This window comes from Ursus americanus, chromosome 21 (genome assembly GCF_024610735.1).
Source record: "Ursus americanus isolate L20-20 chromosome 21, mUrsAme1.1.p, whole genome shotgun sequence".
Lineage (NCBI taxonomy): Eukaryota > Metazoa > Chordata > Mammalia > Carnivora > Ursidae > Ursus > Ursus americanus.
The window spans coordinates 58,000,396-58,022,966 of NC_142147.1; the positions used below are offsets into that span (position 1 = coordinate 58,000,396).

General features: G+C 45.0%; 1 protein-coding gene across 18 annotated transcripts in view; it reads right to left on the reverse strand.

Annotated features, from left to right (window-relative positions):
- LOC123777132 (uncharacterized) overlaps positions 1 to 19,450 on the reverse strand; it is a 43,415-nt gene extending 23,965 nt beyond the window's left edge. The window contains exons 1-4 of one of the 18 annotated variants that reach the window (XR_015720815.1): positions 18,928 to 19,450; positions 16,359 to 16,435; positions 14,791 to 15,186; positions 1,276 to 14,039 (exon numbers count right to left, since the gene is read on the reverse strand). The gene's annotated coding sequence lies outside the window, so the exon portion shown is untranslated. Of the gene's footprint in view, positions 1 to 1,275; positions 14,040 to 14,790 lie in introns of all 18 variants that reach the window. The other 17 variants (XR_015720813.1, XR_015720816.1, XR_015720811.1 and 14 more) reach the window with 17 other exon arrangements.
- Between the last annotated feature and the right edge of the window lie 3,121 nt (positions 19,451 to 22,571).

Consider the following 22,571-nt stretch of genomic DNA (forward strand, 5'->3'; position numbering starts at 1 on the left):
ACTCTAAATAAAAATAGATCCAGAATCCAGCCTCTAAGCCACCACTCTGTCCCATGAACCCTCAACTGGACCACTACAGTGGACTACACCTTAGTTTTCCTTCCTCTTCCCTCATCCTCACAATCTGTTCTCTACCATACAGCCAGATGAAGTCTGTTAAGACCTGGCTAAGATCATCTCCCACCTCTAATCCTAAATTACCATCACCTCCGGTAAAGATAAACAACTTCTCAGGCAGCCATTCCAGTCCTGAATCCCGTCTTACTGCTCCCACCTGAAGGAAAGGGAATCTATGGTTTCCTTAATGCTCCCAGCTTACCTCTACCTCCAAACATGTTTACATCCCTGTATTGAGATAACCTTTCCACAACTGTTTACATCAGGTGCCAAAAATGGAAATATCTCCATTTAATTCCTCCTATGGACGCTGGGCGGAGGCGTGGGGTTTCTCCAGGGTCCCTACACCCAAGGTCTGGAGGAATGGCATGTAGAGTCCCCAGACACTACAATGGAGAATATATGTGCAGGAGTAGGAGCTAGTGAGGGACTAGGACACCCTACACATACCTGTGTACTGCGTAGGTTCAAGTGCGTCCGTAGTCATGTTTTAACGGGCAGGTTATAGATGAATACAACAATGTCGGGTTTCAAGGGGCTCAGACTCCTGTGTATCCATGCCTGGCCGGTAAGCCAGGTGAATTTATAACTGAATGTCTACCTTTTATGCCTCAGTGTTTCATCTTACTAGCTCTGTGACCGCGAAGAAAAGTCAACCTCCTAATACCTCAATGTCTCCAATCACCCTCCTTCAGTCTGTTTTTCCAATCAACAACCTCTGTGAAGCTTTTAAAACCCTAATGTAATTCGTGTCGCTCCTTTGTTTAAAACTATCCACAGCCTCCAGAGTCCTGAGAATGCAGGCAGAACCCTCAGCCTGCTATTCCAGGTGTGACTCCGCCTCAAACACTGTTCCCCGCAGGCACAAGAGCCCCCAGCTTTCCCGAATACTCCCAGCTCAGTGGCACCTCCACGCCTTTGCACAGGTCGGTTCCTCTGCGGGCAACACTCCCCCACACCTAATCACAACAGTAAAAATTAAACAGGGAAGCTGAGACGTCTTGTTTATTCAGAGCCATTGTCAGAAATGGGACTCCACCTACTAGTGCCTCGTTATCCTAAACAGTAAGACCTGGGATGTGAGGACGTGAGGAGGCGCTCCTCAACCGGAGCTTTAGGATCTGGGTGGCGGCGAGGGGCGGAAAACGCAGCATTTACCTGAGCCGGGTCCCTCAGCGTGGCTGCCGCCATCCGGGCCTGTGGGCGGAGCGGGGCCGGGAGCGGGCAGGCGGTTCTTATACCGGCCCTGGTGCGGGGCACCCCGGGCGGCGTCGCCAAGCCTCAGACCCGCCTCTGTATGGCTGGGTCAACGACTCCTCTGAGTCCTTCTCCTGCAAGTCACCTCGCGCACACCCAGCTCTCCGGAACTTCTGCCCGGATGAACACAGGGGAGAAGCCAAAATGACCGCCCGGAGGAGGACGCCGGAAGTCCCGCCCCGCGTTCGGTGTCACATACGGAAGGCCCCTGTTCTGAGCCTTCATTGGTTGAGCGAGGCGGCCGTTAGGCGCGGAGCATACAGGGTAATGTAGTTCCCACACATACAGACGCCGAGGGTAAGGGCGCTCCGCAGCCCACCTGCAGACACTTTTAGACCCGCGAGGTGCGCTGGGAGGTGGTGTCTACGAGTCCAAGAGATCAGAAGGGGTTTTGTCCCTCCTTAAAGAAGCAGAACTAAAGTTTTGGAGGGCGTGTCGTGTGTTGCCCGTAGCTGTTCACTCAAGCGTGTGGGGACGTGTTATTTCGGACTCCGTGAAGTTCAGCTTGCTCCCAGAGGCTAAACATATTTCAGATACTCCCAAAGGCTACAGATCCAAATACACTCGTCATCCGTAGTCATGCAGGCTCAAAATGTGTTCACTGGTAGCAGAAGCTAACACGTCACGTTGCAATTCAAATCCATACACTATGAAGCGTTAAGAGTTGGTTTTATCAGTCGCTCTGTGTTTGATCACGGACGAGAGAAAAAAACAGATTGGGTCATGCCAGGAAATATTGTAGAGGGATGCTGGACTACCCTGAAGCAGGAAAACAAAGGTGATCTCTGTAATTACCACAGAAAGTATCTCCCTTGACTGGATGGTGAATTACCGTGTTCAACTTAGCAACACGTTTATCTAATATCTCTTTTTGGATAGCCTGATACTTCCTTTTGGAAATCTGAGATCAATCTCTACAATAGAACCGTGAAAGACGTGCTATTTTGACACTGGACAGTGGCTTCAGTGTTTACAAGTGTTAGCATGTATGAAAAGGGTGCGCTTATTTCCAAAATGCAGAGGGTAACTTATACCTATGATCTCATCTCATTACTTGAAAGTGGTTATCATTTCCCCTGTGATTACAGGCAGTATTCTGCATGAGGAATTGATATTATCTGAGAAAAACAGCTGTAAAATGCAAATCACAAAAAGCTATTAATAATGGCTATATAATGATTCAGAGATTGTGTCAGAATGTCTTAGTGGAAATACCAGTGGATGGTAAAAATGTGAAGATCTTAGAAAAATTGTATCAGAGATGTCTAAGTTACAGTTCAGCTGAGCATGTGACTAAAACAATCATTCTGAAGATTTTGTCTCCCAAATTTGATTCTTCCTCATTCTTGAAATTAAGTGATACCAGCATTCAGGGAAAGCTAACGGGGATGTTAGGAATAGGCAGAATTGTAAAAATATAAAGGGAAGCTAAGATGTTTTGTTTACTCACTGTTCTAACAAATAATGAATATTTGGCTTCAAGAACCTATTGTATAGGAGACATTTGGACACAAAGGGACAAAAGACTCCTGCCCTCCTGGGGGTTATATGATATACAAGGAGGTCACAGAACTCAAGAAATCCTAAATCATATAGCATCTTGGAATGTGGTAGGCACAATGGAGGAGCATAAGGTGAATGTGCAAGTATGGTATGTGTATTACATAGTGCAGTAAGGTAGGCCTCTTTGATAATAGGGTCATTGAAAAAAAAAAGGGTATGAGGGATAACTATGTGGGTGTTCTTGGAATAAGTTCTAGGCAAAATATGCAGGTGGCTAGATAGCTTTGGTAGGTGGAGCCCTCACAGCAGTTGAAGACTCCAGCCAGGTTGGCCATTAGCCTAACTTGCTCACTGCAGAGACACTCGGGATATATGTGAGAAACTTTGGCTCTGCGTCTGGGAGTCTGCAATTTTTCACTGTGGTAGACTACAAGGCCTGGAACTAGGCAGCCTCATTTTTCATCAAATCCTGGTTTTCAAGTTTGATTCCTAGACCTTTACCATTCATGTCACCTGGTGATTTGTTAGAAATGCTCATTCTCATTTCAGAAACCAGCCTAGTGAAACAGAGATTCTGTGGATCAAGACCTAGAATCTGTGTTTTAACAATTTTCCAAGTGATTGTGATATAACATTTCATTGTACTATTGTGGTTTCCATAGACCAGGTCACAGTGTTTCTCACAATAACAGGAGTCACCTCTAAATGTGCAGGATTTTTGAATTGATATTTAAAAAGAAGGGATCAGTACAGGTTATTTTCCCTAATGCAAAATATTATATACAATTGTAAAATAGAATATGAAAGGTGCCTCGGTGGCTCAGTCAGTTAAGTATCCGACTCTTGGTTTCGGCTCAGGTCATGATCTCAGGGTCGTGAAATCAAGCCACCTGTCAGGTTCCGTGCTCAGCGAGGAGTCTGCTCAAGATTCTCTCTCCCTCTCCCTCTAAATGAAATAAACAAAATCTTTAAAAGTATATATATAAAATAGAATGTGGAAAGTCTATGATAGTTCTACCTTCTGGAGAAAAACATTGACAGTACAGCATTATCTTTTCAGAATTGTGTCTGCACATGTGTTCATCACATAGTGAACACCATGTGTTCAAATGCATTCCTTTAGAAATTGTTGTCTCAGTAAAAATTAAGTCAGACTTTGTACACCAATCCACATTTTGGTTTTTCTCACTGAATACACCTGGGACAACCTAAACCTACTTTCTCACTTTACAGCCAATACTTACTGATACTTCCTTCTCTTGAAGTCTTATAGACCTAAAGCTGCCTTCTTTTAAAGACTGCTTTGGGGGCGCCTGGGTGGCTCAGTCGTTAAGCGTCTGCCTTCGGCTCAGGGAGTGATCCCAGAGTTCTGGAATTGAGCCCCATGTCAGGCTCTTCCTCTGGGAGCCTGCTTCTTCCTTTCCCACTCCTCCTCCTTGTGTTCCCTCTCTCGCTGACTCTCTCTCTGTCAAATAAATAAAATATTTTTTAAATAAATAAATAAATAAATAAATAAATAAATAAATAAATAAAAAATAAAGACTGCATTCTGTGCACAGCTGGCCAGCTGCTGGGAGGGAGCAGGGCGCATGGCTATTCATCACCTCTCAGTCCCTATAAGACCTTTTCTCCAAGGCCAAAGAAAACTCCTCAGGGGCGCCTAGAGTCCTCCAAGTGGGCTGGTCAAGCCCCTCTATAGCTCCCCATGGGCAGGAAAACCAGACTAAGTAATGACACTATGAAGGCCTGGAGGCTGGCAACCATGTCCCAGGGCCCAGGTTCAGCCGAGATTTTTTTTTTTTTAATTTAAAGAAAGTGTTTTTTTTTCTTTTAAGATTTTATTTATTTGGCAGACAGAGACAGCCAGCGAGAGAGGGAACACAAGCAGGGGGAGTAGGAGAGGGAGCAGCAGGCTTCCCGCTGAGCAGGGAGCCCGATTCGGGGCTCGATCCCAGAACCCTGGGATTACACCCTGACCCGAAGGCAGATGCTTAACGACTGAGCCACCCAGGCGTCCCTCAGCCGAGATTCCTAATGCAGAGTCCATGACGTCGCATACTGACCTGAGGGCAGGTCCGCAAAATTGCATGGACACATGTGCAAGAGAGGAGCCAGTACTGCTCAGTTGCCACAGGTGGGGCATCGACCTCTCAAGTAGGAGAAAATGGGACCTCAGCTTCTAAGCCTGAGGTGAGGACACTGCCTCTGTAGGAGGAAGCTGGGATACAGTGGCTGGTGCTGACTTCTGATGCTAGCGTGAGGGTTACACCTTTGGGGCTGAGGTTTGAGGGAGGCCAGCCTTGAGGTTTCAGAACACCCCTATCTGGGTAGGACTCCCCTGAGAAAACACAAACACAGGATTCCAGCTCCCTCTGGAGCCCTGGATCCTCATCTCTGTTACCCCACCTGTTGTCTGGGCTCCACTTCCCTGTAACAGGTTTAGAAATTGCCTTGGGAGGAAGATGGGAGCACACCTCATCTGTTGCCCTGTCCTCCCCTCAAGGATCACAGCCCCATGCTATGTGCTGTCCCACACCTGAAAGCAGGAATTCTGTGTATTTTGCCATTTTTATAGTCACTTACGGCAGGTGTATGTTACTGTACGTAGACAAAAGCACTTAGCAAATGCAAATGGCCACCCCAGTGAATTTATGATGAACTATTTGGCAAATGGTGTATCAAGTCCTCTTACTTATGGACTAGTTCACTTTTCTCTTAAGAACATGTATGTAATAGGTTGTATCTGCCTGATTGTACAAAAAGGTGAGATTTAATCTCTTCACTGGATTGCCTGTGATGCACATCGCATCTGTTTCAATGCTTACTAATAATAAAACTGTTTTCTACTTGTGTGCAGAAGTTTTCTGGGTTAGCAGGATATTTTATGGTTACCCAATAGATCCTTCTACCTCGGAACTCCAAAATGTTGAAGGTCCAACACCAAAAGTGACTCTAATTTAAACTATGAATTTTGAACTTTGGGGGCACCTGGGTGGCTCAGTTGGTTAAGCACCTGTCTTCAGCTCAGGTCATGATTCCAGGGTCCTGGGATCGAGCCTCACATTGGGCTCCCTGCTCAGTGGAGAGCCTGCTTCTCCCTCTCCCTCTGTTGCTCCCCCTGCTTGTGCTCTCTCAGATAAATAAAATCTTTAAAAAATAAAAATAAACTATGAACTTTGGGTGATAACGATGTGTCAATTTAGGTTTATTCATTATAACAAATGAACCACCCTAATATAGGATGTTCATAGTGGGGGAGGCTGTGCATCTGGGGTCAGGCAAGCAGTATACAGGAACTCCCTGTAATTTCTGCTCTATTTGGCCATGAACTGAAAACTGCTCTAAAATAAGTTTTTTTCAAAAATTAAAATTCATGGGGCACCTGGGTGGCTCGGCTGGTTAAGCGTCTGCCTTTGGCTCAGGTCATGATCCCAGGGTCCTGGGACCGAGCCTCACATTGGGCTCCCCGCTCAGAGGGAAGTTTGCTTCTCCCCTCCCCAGCTCATGCTCACACTCTTTCTATCTGAAATAAGTAAATAAAATCTTAAAAAAAAAAATTACAATTCATTAGTGAAAAACACTAATGTTTGAGAAAGTAATCTTTGAGTAATTATTTTAACATTTTTTATTATGATAAAATATACATAATGAAAAGTTACCATTTTAACCATTTTAAGTGTACAATTCAGTGGCAGTAAGTACATTCACATTGTAGCGCAACTGTCAAGATTATCCATCTCCAGAATTCTTACGTCTCTCAATGAGGTCCTTCCGTTCTCATGGAGCTCAGGGACTGGCTTGGTGGCACATGGAAACATTCTGGTTCTCCAAGCGTGAAACCTCTCCAAAAGGACCAAGACTGTCCTCTTGGGTCTTTATGAAGACTTTATTACAGAGTCATGATTGCCTAAGTCATTGGCCACTGGCTGATGAGACCTCCAGCCACTCTCCTTCCCTGGAGGTGGGGGCTTGGGAATAGGGACTCAAAGTTCTAGTCCTTTATCACATGATCGCTCCTCCTGGCAAACTGTCTCTGAACGTTGGGTGGGTTCGGAAAGCAAAGATCACCTTCACTAAGAACAAGACACTCATTTTACCTTTATAGCTCTGAAGCGTTTTCAGGAACTATGGATGAAGACCAATATATCTAAGAAATGATAGAATATATAATAATATAACATTTCTTATAAATCATTGTATCACACCAGCAATGAACAAATGGAATTTGAAATTAAAAATATTACCATTTACATTATTAGTACCCTCAAAATGAATACTTAGGTATCAATCTAACGAAACATGTACACGATATATATGGGGAAAACCACAAAACTCTGATGAAAGATGTCAAAGAAGAACTAAAGAAATGGAGAGATATACCATGTTCATAAGCAGGAAGACTCAATATTGTTTAGATATCAGTTTTCTTCAAATTTATCTATATATTCAACACAATCGTAATAAAAATCCTGGCAAATTATTTTGCTGATATTGACAAACTGATTCTAAAGTTTGTATGGAGTGGCAAAAGAATCAAAATAGCTAACTAACTCAATATTGAAGAAGAACAAAGTCGAAGACTGACACCACCCAACTTCAAGATTACTGTAAAGCTACAGTGATGAAGACGGTGTGTTACTGGCTAAAGGATAAAAAGATTAATGGAACAGAACACTGAGCTCAGAAATAGAGTCAACTGATCTTTGACGAAGTAACAAAAGCAGTGCAATGGAGCACAAATAATATTTTCAACAAATATGCTGGAACAACTGGACATCCACATGCAAAAAAAAAAAAAAAAAAAGAATCTAGACATAGCCTTTTTCGCTCCACAAAAATGAACTCAAAGTAGATCATAGACCTAAATGTATAACAACAACAAAACCTATAAAATTCCCAGGAGATAACATAGGAGAAAACGTAGATAACCTTGGGTATGATGCTAACGTCTTCAATACAAAACCAAAGGCAAAATTCATTACAGAAATAATTGATAAAGCTGGACTTCAATAAAATTCACAACTTCTGCTCAGCAAAAGACAAATACCAAGAGAATAAGAAAAGTCACAAACCAGAAGAAAGCATTTACAAAGACACATCTGATGAAAGACTGTTATCAAAAATATACAAAGAACTCTTAAAACCCAACGGTAACAAAACACTCGATTAACAAATGGGCAAAAAATACCAAAAACAAAAACAAAAAATGGACAAAAGACCTTAACTGACACCTCATCAAATAAGATACACCTGTCACCACTGAGCATATGAAATTATGTTCAACATCATATGTCATTAAGAAATTGCAAATTAAAATGAGATACTACTACACACCTAACAGAATCGCCAATACCCGAAACACTGACAATATCAAATGCTAGTGAGAAGGTGGAACAACGCGAAGTCTCGTTCATTTCTGGCAGGAATGCACACTTGCATAACCACTTTGGAAAGTAGTCTGACAGTGTCAAACAAAAGTAAACATACTCTTACTACACGATCCAGTAATCCAAATGGGCTGAAAACATATCCATACAAAAACTTGCATACAGATGTTATAGCAGCTTTATTCATAGTTGCCAAACTGGAAAGCAACCAAGATTCACTTTAACAGATAAATGGATACATAAACCCTAGTATATTCAACAATGGAATATTATTCAGCACTAAAAAGAAATGAACTTTCAAGCCAGAAAAGACACAAAAGAACCAAAAATGCATATTGCTAAGTGAAAGAAGATTATCTGAAAAGGCTACATACTGTGTCATTTCTATTATTTAACACTTAGAAAAAGGCAAAACTTTGGACAGTAAAAAGATCAGTGGTTGCCAGGGATTAAGGTAAGGGGTGGATGAATATTCAGAGCATGAAGGACTTCTAGGGTAGCAAAATTATTCTGTATATTATAATGATAGACACATATCATTATACGTTTGTCAAATCCACAGAATGCACACCAAAAGCAAATTCTAATTTAAAGTATGAACTTTTGGGTGATAATGATGTGTCCATTTAGTTTCACTGATTGTAACAAATGAACCACTCTAATATAGGATGCTCAGAGTCGGGCAGCCTTTGTGTCTGGGGACAGGCAGGCAGTATACTGGAGCCCCCTGTAATTTCTGCTCTATTTTGCTATGAACCTAAAACTGCTCTAAAATAAGTTTATTTTAAAAATTAAAAATAGGGACTCCTGGGTGGCTCAGTTGGTTAAGTGTCTGCCTTCCGCTCAGGTCATGATCCCGGGGTCCTGGGATCGAGCCTGGTATAGGTCTCCCTGCTCAGCGGGGAGCCTGCTTCTCCCTCTGCCCCTCCCCACACACTCACGTTCGTGCTCTCTCTCACTCTCTCTTCCAAATAAAAATTTTAAAATGAACGAATTAATTAATTAAAAATTAAAAATAGAGGGGCACCTGGCTGGCTCAGTCGGTAGAGCATCCAACTCTTGATCTCAAGGCCATGAGTTTGAGCCGTACTTTGGGTGTGGAACCCAATTAAAATTAAATACAATTTAAAATAGAAAATATTTATTAAAATAAAACACTTTTGGGGCACCTGGGTAGCGCAGTCGTTAAAGCATCTGCCTTCGGCTCAGGGCGTGATCCCGGCGTGCCGGGATCGAGTCCCACATCGGGCTCCTCCGCTATGAGCCTGCTTCTTCCTCTCCCACTCCCCCTGCTTGTGTTCCCTCTCTCGCTGGCTGTCTCTCTGTCACATAAATAAATAAAATCTTTAAAAAAAAAAAACAAAACCCACTTTTAACCAAAAGCTTTTTTTTTTTAAGATTTTATTTATTTATGTGACAGAGAGAGAGGCAGCAAGAGAGGGAACACCAGCAGGGGGAGAAGCAGGCTTCCCACTGAGCAGGGAGACTGAGGCAGGGCTCGATCCCAGGACCCTGGGATCATGACCTGGGATCATGACCTGAGCCAAAGGCAGACGCTTAATGACTGAGCCACCCAGGCTCCCCTAATCAAAAGCTTTTGCATAATTAAATGGGAAAATGTACACATTTAGGGGCATGGAATGTACAGGAGTTTGAGTAGCTCTTCTTTCCCCTTTCATCTCTGGGTGAAAGCTGATGTCAAAAATAGGTTTATAGGGGCACCTGGGTGGCTCAGTTGGTTAAGTGTCTGCCTTCGGCTCAGGTCATGATCCCAGAGTCCTGCAATTGAGGCCTGCATCGGGCTCCCCGCTCGGCGGGGAGTCTGCTTCTCCCTCTGCTGCTCCCCCTGCTTGTTCTCTCTCTCGCAAAAATAGATAAAATATTTTTTAAAAAAATAAAAATAAATAGGTTTGTAATAAAAATTTCTTGCAGCTAGTTACTTGAGGAAAAATTTTAGGCACTATCTACATACTCCATTTGATTGCAGGGTATGAGGGCAAAAGTTTTCACTGCTTATTCTTAGCTCCTCATAATTATTCAGAACCTTTAAGATAATTCTAGATTCTAGAAACTGATCAGTGACTAATTATCATCCACGTGTATTTTAAATCTGAGTTTTAGGATATTAGCACATGATTCTAGAAGGAAGATGGGGGAGGGTCCTACTCACATACATGCAGATCCTCAATGCATAGCCATGCCACCTGTTCTGTCCAACAGTGGAACCTTGGATGTTATCCGGATGAGAGGGGAAGTACCAGGTTTAGAACCCAACAGACTGGGATTCAGAGAGAAATACCCCAACATGGAGCACAGCACACCAGGCCATTCCTGTAACTGCTGTTTCTGATTGTGTTTTCTTTGTGAATCCATTCTGCTCCCAAAACTGGTATCAATTCTTTTACATCAGGGCACACAGACACTTTGTTGGCTTAGCGTAGTAAACCTTTATCAGAATTCTGTGTTGATTATTCTTTTAAGTCCCTTTCAATTGTGTTAGAAAATGTACTTTAGTTCAGTTTCTGTCATGTGGTTTCGGCAGTCCTTTTTCTCAATCCTGAAGACTTTTACTCTCCCATCTGTCTTAGAATCTGGGTTTTCATCAGTCTAGATTGTAGCTTCACTATAGCTTGCCCCCGATTTTTCTAATGAACAATGGCTCATTCTCTATACCTTGAGGAAACAATTGACTTAAATATCCTTTTCACCAGAAAACATCTCACGTTTTCCACATTCAAAAAAAATCATGTCTCTCTAGGGGCGCCTGGGTGGCACAGCGGTTAAGCGTCTGCCTTCGGCTCAGGGCGTGATCCCGGCGATCCGGGATCGAGCCCCACATCAGGCTCTTCCGCTATGAGCCTGCTTCTTCCTCTCCCACTCCCCCTGCTTGTGTTCCCTCTCTCGCTGGCTGTCTCTATCTCTGTCGAATAAATAAATAAATAAATCTTTAAAAAAAAAAAAATCATGTCTCTCATTTTCTAGAACTGTGCCACTTTCTGAAATTTTTTAACCTGTGATTTCTAACATGATTCATCTCTCGTTCCTTCCTTCTCTTCTCTCCTTCTCTCACCTCTGTCTACTCGAGTCATCACTCTCTTGCTTTACTCTATGTGTTTACTCTCTCTCTGATCCAAGATCACACCTGGCCACAGATAATTTACTAAATGTATGCAGTAACTGTGTACTAAACTTCCATGAAGGGGAGACACAGGAAAGTGATGAACCATCTGGAGTGGCTTCCTAGACTTGAAATATTCTTCATGGGAATTTATTCCTAGCAAATGAAGAGGAAATGTGACTGAGTTGAATTTAGGACAGGTCCTAGATGTCAGACATTTTCCCTGTTTTTCCTATTATTTAGTGGAATCCTCAAGAGTGGAGTTGTATGAATTTTGATGTAGTTATGAAACCAAATCTTTATAGTACAATTAGGTTGTATTTGTCTTCTGCTGTTTCATCTGCCTTTTGAAATCCTCATGTTGCCTCTTCACACTGCAGAACCGTGAATATTTTTGTAATGCACTCTTATAAATGATGGTAAGATAACACAGTATGTGGGAAGCTCCCAATTCAGAGAGACTCCAAATCTCATGACACCATCTGGAGTATGATAATGTTTCTCTAACTGGGTGAGGACATGCTTAAGAAACCAAGACTGTGGGGCGCCTGGGTGGCTCAGTCGTTAAGCGTCTGCCTTCGGCTCAGGGCGTGATCCCAGCGTTCTGGGATCGAGCCCCACATCAGGCTCCTCCGCTATGAGCCTGCTTCTTCCTCTCCCACTCCCCCTGCTTGTGTTCCCTCTCTCGCTGGCTGTCTCTCTCTCCGTCAAATAAATAAATAAAATCTTAAAGAAAAAAAAAACAAATAGTGGTAATTCATAGAAAATCATACTTCTCAGCGATATAAAAATAATGAACTATTCATGTAAGTTTCATTGCCAAATCTGAAAATAAACATTCTGCAGAGGGCACCCATGGGAGAAAAAAAAAAGGGTAAACTATTATTTTAATCATATAAAATTCTAGGCAATGCAAACTAATCTGTTATAAAGGAAAGTAGATCAATGGTTGCCTGAAGGACAGAGAGAGACATCATTAAGGTGCTGAACATAAATATGGGAGTGATAGATAGGTCCATTTTCATGATTGTGATGAGTTTCCTGGGTTAAATGAATTTCAACTTATTGAGCTGTAAAGTTTAAATATGTACGGTTTATTGCATGTCATCTATGCCTTATCACAGCTTTAGAAACATGGTTCGAAATAAAATCTGGATTTCCTACTGGTTTGTAAAATCCCCCTATACTGACTCCACCATCTCTCCTCATGCCCCAGGAGGGGATGCCTAGCCTCAGTGATACAAATACAGGTAAACAACGAAAGCCATTTCCACTTGATTCAAAAGGAACGCAGGCTGCAGGACAAAGGCCACAATCACAGACCAAGACATCTGCTTCTTCTCCACATCGTCTTGAGACAGAGCGCCCAAAAAGCAACAAGTCATAAAAACTTTACCTTTTTTCTTCTGACAGGCCAGCAGCTACAGAAGATACACCCTTCTGGAAATCCTGACAACTTCTGTGCCTGCTCATCCTTCACAGCCATAGTGACTAAACCTTGTGGACACCCTTTTAAAAGAGGCCCATCCCAACCAGTTTGTTGTAGTGTCCTCACTCCCTATAAATCCAGTGGGGGTGTTTTTGTTTGTTTGTTTTTAACAATTATGATTCCCCCTGTGATCTTTCAACCAGTGGCACCACCCTAAAGAATTCTGGACACCAGAGCACATGGCCCCTTTGCAGGACCCGAGGAACAGATTTCCCTTACCAGTGCTGAGCACAATGCAACATCCCCTGTGAATAAGAGAACAATTCTCACAAACACCAGAGGTTGTCACAACTGTCTCCTCCTCAGGTTGACCTCTGAACCTACAAAATACCATCCAAGCTACAAATAAGGACCATAAAGCCCTGCAGTCTTTCCTGGGAGGCTGTGGGCAGCAATGCAAACTAGGCCAAAATGAGAGAGCTATATACAGTCTGCCATAATATTGTCCTACCTGAGGCACACAAAGTTTGGTTCCAACAAAAGCTAGTCATACCTTCACGCTACAAGAACTCAGTTGTTCTCAGCAGAACAACTCAAATAGTTGTTTTTAAACTGCCACGTACACAGTGAATAGAACCCCCAAGATTAAAGGTTGCCTTAAATAAGGCCTTCATTATCACACAAACCAGAACAATGGAAGGCAAGCTGTTCCCAGGTTTGTGATTTGGAGGCTGGAAAATTCCATCACAAGAGTCATGTGAGACTAGTAACACCCCTGAAAAAGGAAGTCTATGTTTTCATATCATGAGCACTGACCTCTGGGCCCAAAAAGGGTTAGGTCCATGGCCTAACTCATCAGAGAGAAAGAAATGAGAAAAGAATGGTCAGGCTTTTTCACACATCCTTTCACAAATAGGAGAACAGGGAAGTTTTACTTCCCTAAATACAACGTAGTCAGTGAATGAGACACACCCGGGGCACCTTCCAAGGGGTAGAAGTAGAAAAGCATATGCAACAGAACGGAGGAACATAAATCTGGCAATGGCCCGGGCGTTTTAAAAATATACCTCTCTGGGCGCCTGGGTGGCTCAATTGGCTAAGTGACTGCCTTCGGCTCAGGTCATGATCCCAGGGTCCTGGAACTGAGCCCTCCGTGGGGCTCTCTGCTCTGCAGGGAGCCTGCTTCTCCTTCTCCCTCTGCCTGCCACTCCCCCTGCTTGTGCTCTCTCTGTCAAATAAATAAATAAAATCTTTTTTAAAAATACATATATTATTTATATATATGTATTATATATACACACCTCTCAGATACCTCAAATTTAGTGGCTGTTCTGATGTAGGAGATTAAATTCAGGTAGATAGCACCCTTATAAGGGATCACCTGCTGTGTTAGAAGGACTACAGAACTAGCACACTCCCCACACATCGATGTTAATTCCCTAAATTTCCTATGTGAATTTTCTGATATTCAGTGAGCCAGGTCCTCCACCTGAGCAGTCATTCATAAGGCCTTAATCCAGTGTGAACTTTCCAACACTGCAGGAGCAACAGAGCGTCATCTAAAGGGTTTCCCACATTCCCCATACTCAAAAGGCCTTGATTCAGTGTGAAACCTCAGGCAATGAAAGAGATCTGTAAGTAAACAAGTTCCCACATTCCCTGCATACATACGGCCTTTCCCCAGCGTGAACTGTGTGGTGCTGAATGAGGTTGGCCTTGTTGCTAAATAATTTACCACATTCCACACACTCATTAAGGCCCTTTTCCAGTGTGAACTCTCCAGTGGTGATTGAGGCGGTACCTTTTGCTAAAAGACCTCCCACACGCACTATATATGTAACATCTTGTTCTAGAGAGGTCTCTCTGGTGTTGTATAAATGTGTACTTGTTCTCACAAGTTTTCATGCATCCTCCCCATTTATAATACATTTTTATATTATGTAAGGCCACTACACGCTTGGTACTGCTCGCGGACTTACTTGGAGAGATCCTGAGCTGATCAAGAAGTCCTTCAAAACCTCCCTGCAGGTAAAGGGCTTCCTTGACACACAGAACCTGCAGCTCTTCACAAACGAGGCTCTGCTTCTGAAGTGTTTCTCTCCAATGTACTGCTTCTGGGGCTATGGAAGGTTTGCAGTAAAACATAATCATTTTCCACATGCCCCACAGGTGTATGGTTTCTGCCTGGTATGCATTCCCTGGTGCAGCCAAGTGCAAAATCTCTCTCAAGACTAGGCTACATACCTCACAGGAGTGGGCCTTCTGGGCAGACGCACCTGTCTAGGAGTCCTGTCTAGGAGTCCTGACCTGTGACACTCCTACGGAAATGCTCTGCTCCAAAGGTGCCTCCTCATTATCTACTCCACACCAATAACCTGAAAGAAATAAAATGCTGGAGGAGTCCATGTTGACACTGGCTGGAGGGGACCACCCATACACAAGACTGTGTGACAAACTCAGGACAAGTCCATGTGATTGTCTGCAGAACCAGAATTGGTTCAGGTTGAGGACAGAGTGCCTTGGTCCAGGGAAATAAAGAGCATAAAACGGGGAAAGTCTCAAATGGTGAAGGACACAACTACGATGTGTGACGTGTGGAGGACAGAAGGGTCTATAACCTGTTTTTCTGCAAATAACTTCCAGCCAGCTCGTTTCCTGGTGACACATGACCACTATGTGGAAGGGTATGTTCAGGACCAAGAAAATCCACCTGCAACAGAGTTGCTCGTGTTCAAGGATTATTTGAAGATATATGCGCACCTCATGATAAAATATGCAAAGGTCAATGCTGGGAAGCACTGCAGATGGAGCAGTGAGAAAAGCAGGTAAGACGTGGAGCCCAGAGAGGCAGGGACTGGTCCCGCGCAGGATGTAAGAGTAGAAGTGACATGTAGAGTTGACAAGTAGGCAAAGTGTCAAGACTGGTGAAGAAACAGCAGAAATGAGGTGTGTCCACTGGCACCAAAATAGTAACCAAACAGAAAAGATTTCTGCTACAATTTAAACACAGCCCTGATTTATGCCCTCCCCCAGGGGCCAATCCTCCCGATCGGGATCCTACTGAGCTCATATTGCTGTGGCTGGATGAACAGCCATCTGTGAACCACTTAAAGGCTCTCCAACCTACTCCCAAAATGAGCAAATACATGTCACCTGCATGATGCAATTACTTAGGCGAAGACCTTACAGAACAGCGGACAGTACTGAGCCAGAACAACTCAGTACGTGATAGCCCATGGCGGTGGGGTGGGGGGAGACGGACACAGGATGGACCAATTACAGAAAACTAAAGAGGAGAGTCTTGCAAGAAAAGACCATGGCCCCCGTAACCGTACCCATGTCGGTGTTAGCAATTCCTGGCACAGGCAGTCATAAAGAAATGTCAGCTCGAGGAAAGAAGTAGCAACTGGTGTTGTCAGGTGCCTTAGATCCAGACAAAGTCACCAGACCAGGGAGAGGGCAAGCAAAGGAATCAATTACAATGACCACTTGATGCCTGACTCTGTGTCGGGGCTGCTCAGGGAGAGGGCACACACCTCAGACTTACCAGCCACAGCACGTGCTTACGGAATTGGAGAAACAAGCAGTGTCCATGGTTCTGGTATGAGAAGGACGGACCAGCCTCTGGGGAAAAAGGAAAGAACAGAGAACATCTAAGGGTACAGTGAACAACCAGGGGCTGTGAGAGGCAAGTTTTACAAGACTAAGAGGTGGGGTAATAATCTGGTTTCCCAAAGGATGATGTGAAGGGCTTACGTGAATAACTCCATGGGCCAGTAGAGAACTGAAACCCATTTCAAAGGCATAAGCAGGAACTTCTCTGGTCATCTTGATGAAAAGGGAGGCAAGGCTAGGAGACTATTCAAGAGTGGGGAGGAGAATGTGCACTCAGACCATGTCAGGCACTTTGAGTTTCAACAGATGTCAAGACAGCACATAATAATGGGCCTTAATTTTAGGCCATGAAATACAACTTAGCAGAAAACATCCAGAGTTGCTTGGCAAATTCAAACAGGACTCAATACTAACCCAGAGCTCCCATGGTTCCTGCTAGAGCTGAAAACACCTAATCCTTCTACGAAGACCTCCCTACCTGGCTCTTCCATGCCTGAGACCAAGCCAAACAGAACCACTTCTGGATCTCAGAAACCCATGGCCCTCTTCCATTTCTGTGCTGTACTTGCTGTCCCCTCAGCAATGACAACCTCTTCTGTCCACCTAACCCTCATTCAAAGCCCAGTCCATTTACCACACATCCATTCCTACTGATTCTCAAAGATGACCGTATTTGCCCCTAACCATACCCACCAGGCTGAATGAAACACCCCAGATCCCACCAAAGTCCTCTCAAATCATTGCAAACCCACAGAGATGTGAATAACCAAGAGCTTTGGCCTGAGTGCTATCTAGCCTCAATTACCCCTTGTCTCTGCATCTCTCTCACATCCATTCTTATCCTGGAAGCCTGGGCCACCTGCTAGACTAGTCTGTCTGATACACCCTAACTTTCAGGACACATACCTCCCTCACCAGCATTTATAAATTCCAATACCATCATTCAGGTACCCAACCGAGACCCAGTGCTCAGCCCTTACCCTCTACTTCCTGGCCTATGAACAGCTTCACACCAATTAACAAGAAGCTTAGACCTCCTAAATGTAATCACAGGTTACTTACTTAGGTCCACACAGTAAATGCCACATTTTGAATGTCTCCAATATGAACGGCTCTTTTGATTTCCCGACTTGGGTTTCCAGCTGCCAATCCGATGCCTCCACTCAGCGATCTCTGAAATACCTCAGAATCTAAACGTGGCCAAAACAAAGCTTCTGATATCCCCCAGTGAATATTATTCCTACTACCAACTTCCTCCTCTCAGTTGGACCTTCCACCCCTACAGCTGCAAAGATCAAACACCCTGAGATTATCCCTGATACCTCTGTTTCTCTCCCTCACCACCCATATTAGAAAATCTAGTTTCCCGTTTTTAAAACATGCATCCCAGGATGCCTGGGTGGCTCAGTTGGTGAAGCATCTGCCTTCGGCTCAGGTCATGATCCCAGTGTTCTGGGATCGAGTCACACACTGGGCTCCTTGCTCAGCGGAGAGCCTGCTTCTCCCTCTGCCTGCCACTCCCCCCTGCTTGTGCACGCTCTCTGTCCCTCTCTCTGACAAATAAATAAATAAAATCTTTAAAAAACAAAAACAAAACAAAACAAAAAATACATGCATCCCATGGTTGCATCCAGAAATGCAACTACCCTAACCCACAGTCCTGGTCAATTAACCCTCACCTAGTCTATGTTAGTAGCCTCTGCCCTGATTTCCCTTGTCCCTCCCTCATTCCCATGGTCTGTTTCCCACTTTATAGTAAGGAGACTATTTCAACTTTTCGAACATTCTCTCTCTCCTGTGACCCAAACCTCCCATTACCTCCAGAATAGACACGCAATTTTTCAGGCAGTTATTCCTGTCCTGACACCTGTCCCCCTGCTCTTTGTTTATATCATAAAAGGAGATCTGTGGTTCCTGAACACCCCCAGCTCGGCTTTACTTTCATGTATTTGCAGATCCTGGTACCCGCTCCTGGGTTAACCCTAAACACTCATTTATGTTGGCTGACAGGAACGCGAACACCTTCATATAACCCCTGACATCGACTTAGGACTCTGAAAACAACACATAAGAATCCCAGGACACCACAATCCAGAGAACATCTGAGCGGTAGTCAGGGCCAGTAAAGGACTAGGACACCTTCTACGTACCTGTGCTGGTTCCATAAGTACTTCTGCAGTCCTGGGACTCCGGGGGAAAAGGCAGGCTTTTAAAGAATGCGACCATGGGAGGTTGCTCATGTCTCTCTGTACCCTTCCCTGGCCCTGGAGCCAAGAGACCCTCAGTGGGTCTCAGTGCTCAGTGTTGCCTTTTACCAGCTATGTGACCCTGAACAAAGACTCAACCTCCCAGTGCCTCAGTGCACTGATCTCCCTCTCCCAATCTGCTCTTCTTTAGAACTCCTTGGGGAAGTCTTGAAACCCTAATGGAGATCGTGTCCCTCCTTGGGCCCAAAGTCCCCCCGGCGTCTAGAGTCCTCACCTGAAGGTACCACACCTCACCTTGGCTAACCAGTCCGGGCGTGACTCCACCTCACGCTCTCTGTCGCCTGAGGGCAGAATCCTCCTGTCTCAGGCCCGCTCCAGCCTCTGCCCCAGCCGGCCCCTCAGCCCGGAGCCCGCTCCCGCAGCCAGCACGCCGGCGCTCACACACGGGCCCCCGCCCGCCGGCGCCTCCCTGTCCCGGACACCGGGGCCTGGGCCGCAGGGACGCGAGCAGGCGCCCCGCCTCGGGCCTTTCGGGTCTGCGTGGGGGGACGGCGGGGAGGGTGGGGGACGAGTGTTTATCTGAGCCGGGTCCCTGGGCGCGGCCGCCGCCATCGGATTCGGTGCGCGGAGCGGACACCCGGGCCGGCGGCTCCTGTCCCGTCCCCCGCGCGGGGCAGCCCGGGCGGCGTCGCCAGCCGCGGACCCAAATCTCTGCAGTGAGGACGACTCTTCACGCTTACTCCGCTCTGTCACATATGCCTCAGCTCTGCGGAAAGGATCCCCCAGAACTGCAAAACACGCCGGCCCAGAGCAGGAGGCCGGAAGTCCCGCCCCAGCGCGATGCGCACGCACATAGGTGCCTCGTCCTGAGGCGTCTTCGGCTCCTCTGAACGCACGATCTTCTGGGTAATGTAGTCCTAGAGCTCTGGAGGTGGCCGGGAAGGGGGTTCTCCACACTTGATAAACCAGAGTGTGGAGCATTGGCTACGCGGTACTAGGAAGGAAGCTGGAAAATGGTACTCCTACCTCAAGGGAGGAAGAGGTTTTGCCCATGTCAAAGAGGGAGAAAAGACATTGTTTCAGACTCCATAAAATCAACCTACTCCAAGAGGATAAAAATCTTATTTGAGATGCTCCCAGATCGACTTAACATAAATGGCCTAATCATCCCATAACCAGTCATAAAATAAGTCCTTGAATAGTTGGAAACGTTATGTAATTGCTCTTCAAGTGCCGTGGCCTCAAGCGCTACTCAGTGTTTCATTACGTTTGGTCAGGAAGAATAGAAAAGATTCCAGAGGGCCATGAGTGGGAACAAAGAAGAGGAATGTTAGACTGCCCTGATGCTCGTGGACAGGTAGGAGCTCTGCATCTGAATCCCACAGAAAATTTCCCCCTTGCCTATATCATCGGAGATTGTGTCCTACACACTAAAAAACACTTTTTATCCACATTTTTTACTCCATATACTAAGATATACTCAATTTCTTTTAGCAATCTGAGAAGCAGCTCAATCTGAGAACAACTTAACTAATGCTATCTTTTTTTGTTTGTTAATAGACTATTTTTTATAGCGTTTTAGAATCACAGCAAATGAGCAAAAGGTACAGAGATTTCCCCAACATCTCTGATGTCCCCCCATTCAATGCTCCCCCATTACCAGATTACCTCCACCAGAGTGGTAATTTGTTATAATTTATGAATCTTCACTGACATATCATTATCATCCAAAGCCCATAGTTGTATAAGAATTCATTCATGGTGTTGTACCGTATATGGATTTGGACAAATGTATAATGACAAGTATTCACCATTATAATAACATATAGAGAAGTTTCGCTGATCTAAAAATCCTCTGTGCTCCACCTGTTCATCCCTCCCTGTAGTACAAGGGCCTGACAATAAGCTTTTGATTTCCAAGACATCAATTTCAAAGACATCCATCTGGAAAAAAGCATATTGCCAGCTATGTAACACAGCTACTAGTAAAATGACTAGTGTAAAGCCCCAGGTAGCCTAAATAACCAAGTGACCCTGTTTTTCCCTTTGTGCCCCAATTCCCACTCTTATATTTTCAATTCTCCAATAGAGAGGGAACCTGTGAAACCCTAGGCAGCCCACTCATGACCATAATCAAAGCAGAGCCCCGGGTTCACACTCCCTCCCTCCCTCCCTCTAGTGGTGACCTCCTTGTGTGGTCCTTGGATGCGCCTTGTATCCTTCACTACCTGTGAGTGATGAACCTTGGTTTTTCAAAGTTCTTGATGGTTTTCCCTGAGGTGTGTCCTGCAGTCATAATAAAAATCATGAGGGACATCCAGCCCCAACATTAGCTCCAGGGAAATATCTATGAAGGCTCGCCACAAGTAGTACTGAACCCCAGGCATTCTTAGCTCGTTGCATCATTATTGATAGGCTGAGACCAACCCAAAAACCTCTCTTACCCTAACTATTGCTATTCTGTAAAGGTCAAGGTAGAAAGGGAGCATCTGGGGCGCCTGGGTGGCACAGCGGTTAAGCCTCTGCCTTCGGCTCAGGGCGTGATCCCGGCATTCTGGGATCGAGCCCCACATCAGGCTCTTCCGCTATGAGCCTGCTTCTTCCTCTCCCACTCCCCCTGCTTGTGTTCCCTCTCTCGCTGGCTGTCTCTATCTCTGTCGAATAAATAAATAAATAAATCTTTAAAAAAAAAAAAAAGAAAGGGAGCATCTGAACTCTGAGATGAGGCATCTGAAGCCCATGATCTCCTCTCTTTGCTGCAAAGTGATTAGCAGAAATACGGAAATGCTCTGCTCAAAAGGTGCCTCCTCATTTTCTGCTATGGGGTCCATCATGTCCCTCAGAGGGGAATTTCATAGTTGGTTGATACTTGTTATGTTCAATAAACATTCTAGGTGAGAGTCTTACTGCCACATTTGAATAACAAGGTTTGAGAAATACGACCTTGATGTCATTTAGGTTCTCATTTCTTTTAGTCAGGTCTAATAAAAGGTTTCAAGTCTTCGAGCAATTATCACTTTGCCCAGAACAGGGAGGAAGTTGTGTGTGTGTTGGGGGGGGGGGGTTATGTGTGAGCGCCGGTGTGCTAGCTGCTGGCGTTCAGGAGCGGGTTCCAGGCTGAAGGGCCAGGGGGTGCCGATGCATGGAGGGGGTCTGAGGTGGGAGGGTTTGGGAATCTGGGGTCCACATTCAGCCTGCAGGGAACAGAGCTCTGTGGCTGAATTAAGTCTGGAATAGTAGACGAAGGAGTGACACAATCTATGTTTATGTTTTAAAAGTTTCTTCAGAGGGGGGCGCCTGGGTGGCTCAGTCATTAAGCGTCTGCCTTCGGCTCAGGGCGTGATCCCGGCGTTCTGGGATTGAGCCTCGCATCAGTCTCCTCCGCTGGGAGCCTGCTTCTTCCTCTCCCACTCCCCCTGCTTGTGCTCCCTCTCTCGCTGGCTGTCTCTCTCTCTCTCTGTCAAATAAATAAATAAAATCTTAAAAAAAAAAAAGTTTCTTCAGAGGAAACTTCAAAAGAAGAACAGACTAGAGAGGAATGATCAGAACATAGAGGCGAGGCCCAGGGCATTTGCATCTTTTCTCAAAGTCATACAACATCATTGCTAAGAGGTGACACTGAACACTGAGGCACAGAAGATTGAAGCTAGCCTGAAGTCACCTTATCCCAGGGCCAGGCAAGAGTACAGTGAGGCATGAGCCCATCAAACCCTCCCTCTGACACATTCCTCCAAGACTTGCCTCTTCCCACAGGTTCCCATGACTGTAGATGCACTAATGGAGCCTACACAGGTAAGTGGTGGGTGTTCCAGTCCCTCACTGGCCCAAAGCCACCATTGTGTTCTGTCAGTTGTGGTTTCCCAAGAGTCTTAAGTGCCATTCCCCCAGTCCTAGGGTTGGGAACTGGAAAAACTCAACCCCAGGGTCCTAAGTCGTTA